Here is a 2,855-nt window from a genome sequence, read left to right as displayed (position 1 = left end):
ATGTACAGTACTTCATGTCGTCAAATCTAATTCCCAACACACACGAAAACAATTTGAAGACAAATATGTGCACCCTGTGATTTTACTCTTTTAGTCTTAAAACTTGCATTGAAGGAGTTGAAGAAAGTGAAACAAAAAACGTATAGTGTAAAGCGTCAGAATTCATCAGCAAAATCGATGTGGGTCTATCCGTCCCTAACTACATTTTCCTCACTTGTATTGAGCGAGAATTCAGTGGTTTAATAAACATTTTAACACAATCTATGTTTCTTCGAATTTGTCTTGGGTATCATAAGCTGACAATGATTTTACTGTTACATATTGCCAAGACAATCTTGTCTTAGAAAACCCATCAAATTTCCTCTTTTGCATTAACACATGAATCATTTACCTGATTAAGAAGATTCTATCAACATCCGTGCAGTTCTCATCGTGGAAGTTGTTGAGTTTTGATGTCGGTTTTCGATGTAAATAGTTGCAGAAAATATGTTTTTTCTCCACACACGTGGAACACACGATGCCCGCGCTCAGAAAGAAAATGGCCGCGGGGAGTAAAGGGGTTCATCAACCTCGTTCCCAGGGTGATCGATCTCGGCGCACAATTTTGTCCTTCTCTCGGCCCCATACCCAGCGGCCAGTCTAAAGCAAGGCGCTGGGGACGAGGTAACATTTTTTCCCAGCATGCCTTGCCCGATGTGCATGCGCGTGATGTAGTACGAACGGCATTATTTCATTGGCTGAAATTTGAAAGAATCATAGGGGGCGAGGCCAGCACTTTTCTCAACTTTTGCCTATTTTTTTTCAGGTGCAATGTTGTGCTCTTTATGATGCAGTAAGGCTTTTCTGAAGCCTTTGTTATGAAACAGAAACCAATAATAATATTTGAAGCAATAATTAGGAAGTTGTTATTTTTTATTTTTACTTGAAAGTTGGGGTGAAACTTTAAAAAATATAAGGGGTAAAGTCCAGCATTTTTATCATTAAGCCTTATGATTTTTTTGAGCGGAAAGTTCACAAGCCTTGTGATTTTTTTTTGAGCAAAAAGTTAAAAGGCTATATGATTTTTTTGGAGCTAAGTTTACAAGGGTTTAACCCGTGATTTTTTTTTTTAGAGCGAAAAGTTCACAAGGCCTTAGGATTTTTTGGAGCAAAAAGTTCACAAGGTTAAGTTTACAAGGCTTTAGCCATGTGATTTTTTTAGAGCGAAAAGTTCACAAGGCCTAATGATATTTGTTGAGCAAAAAGTTAAAAGGCCTTGTGATTTTTTTCAAGCGAAAAGTTCACAAGGCCTTATGAATTTTGTCGAGTGCTAAGATCACAAGGCCTTATGATTTTGTTTGAGCGAAAAGTTCACAATGATTTTTTTCGAGCGAAAAGTACACATTGGAGCGAAAAGGCCTTATGATTTTTTTAAAGGCACTGGACACTATTGGTAATTGTCAAAGACTAGCCTTCACAGTTGGTGTGTCTCAACGTATGCATAAAATAACAAACCTGTGAAAATTTGAGCTCAATCGGTCGTCGAAGTCGCGAGATAATAATGAAAGAAAAAAACACCCTTGTCACGAAGTTGTGTGCATTTAGATGGTTGATTTCGAGACTTCCAGTTCTAAACTTGAGGTCTCAAAATCAAATTCGTGGAAAATAACTTCTTTCTCGAAAACTATGGCACTTCATAGGGAGCCGTTTCTCACAATGTTTTTTACCATCAACCTCTCCCCATTACTTGTCACCAAGAAAGGTTTTATGCTAATAATTATTTTGAGTGATTACCAATAGTGTCCACTGCCTTTAAAGCAAAAAGTTTAAAGACTCATGATTTTTTCGAGCAAAAAGTTCACAAGGCCTTATGATTTTTTTCGAGCGAAAAGTTAACAAAGCTATAGCCTTATGATTTTTTTAGAGTCCCGTTGGACTGGTCGACACGAGAGCTAAGAATTATACCACAACGACGAAGACTGGTGGGCAACGGACTGCCGCATGGCCAGGCCGCAGGATGCTGCCCAGCCACCGGTCACGCCCGACTGGTTTATTGCGTAACAATAATAGACAAAATAATAACAACAATCACAACATTCTTCCACGTTATGTTTTTTTTACTTATTTTTTTTAGTGGCCGAATTATAGTAATTTAGCCTTCGAGAAAGACTCTGCTTTTTTTTGCAAGGCTATATATATATAGCCTTGTTATTTTTTTTTTTGAGCGAAAAGATTACAAGGCCTTATGATTTTTTTAGAGCGAAAAATTTACAAGGCTATAGTCTTGTGATTTTATTTCGAGCGCAAAGTTCACACGGCTATAGCCTCATGGGTTTTTTCGTGCGAAAAGTTTACAAGGCTAAGTTATCAAGATAAAACAACAGGACTTTACCCCTTGTCGGTTTTTTTAATGTTGGGCTAAAATTTGATAAAACAACTGGACTTATGACCCCTTGTGATTTGTTTTCCTTCAATTTTTAGCCCAAAATTGATAAATATGTTTGAGATTTTGTCAATTTTTGCCCTCAATAAACATAGACTTACACTTTGGAAAAGAATCTGCCATGGGGGAACCCTTTGTAAATTTCTGAGGTTTTAATAATACAACCTGAAAATTCAGTCTTACTTTTCGACAAGTGTTTTCCTTTAATCAAATATTGTCAAATTGTGGCCTCTATTGAGTCCTACTTCTTTGCCTTACTACAGAAGAAAAACAAAGCTTGTGCTATAGAGTCCGCACTAACTACCTTAGCTTCGATCCCTCCACAGTAGACTGGGCCCCTGTCTTTATCCGCAAGGATAAAGACAGGTTGTGCCGCTAGATCCAGTGATTCCCATTGGATACAATGCACATGCAGTGACATAATGTCCAAATA

This window comes from Asterias rubens, chromosome 13 (genome assembly GCF_902459465.1).
Source record: "Asterias rubens chromosome 13, eAstRub1.3, whole genome shotgun sequence".
NCBI classification, from domain to species: domain Eukaryota; kingdom Metazoa; phylum Echinodermata; class Asteroidea; order Forcipulatida; family Asteriidae; genus Asterias; species Asterias rubens.
This window is presented reverse-complemented; position numbering follows the sequence as displayed.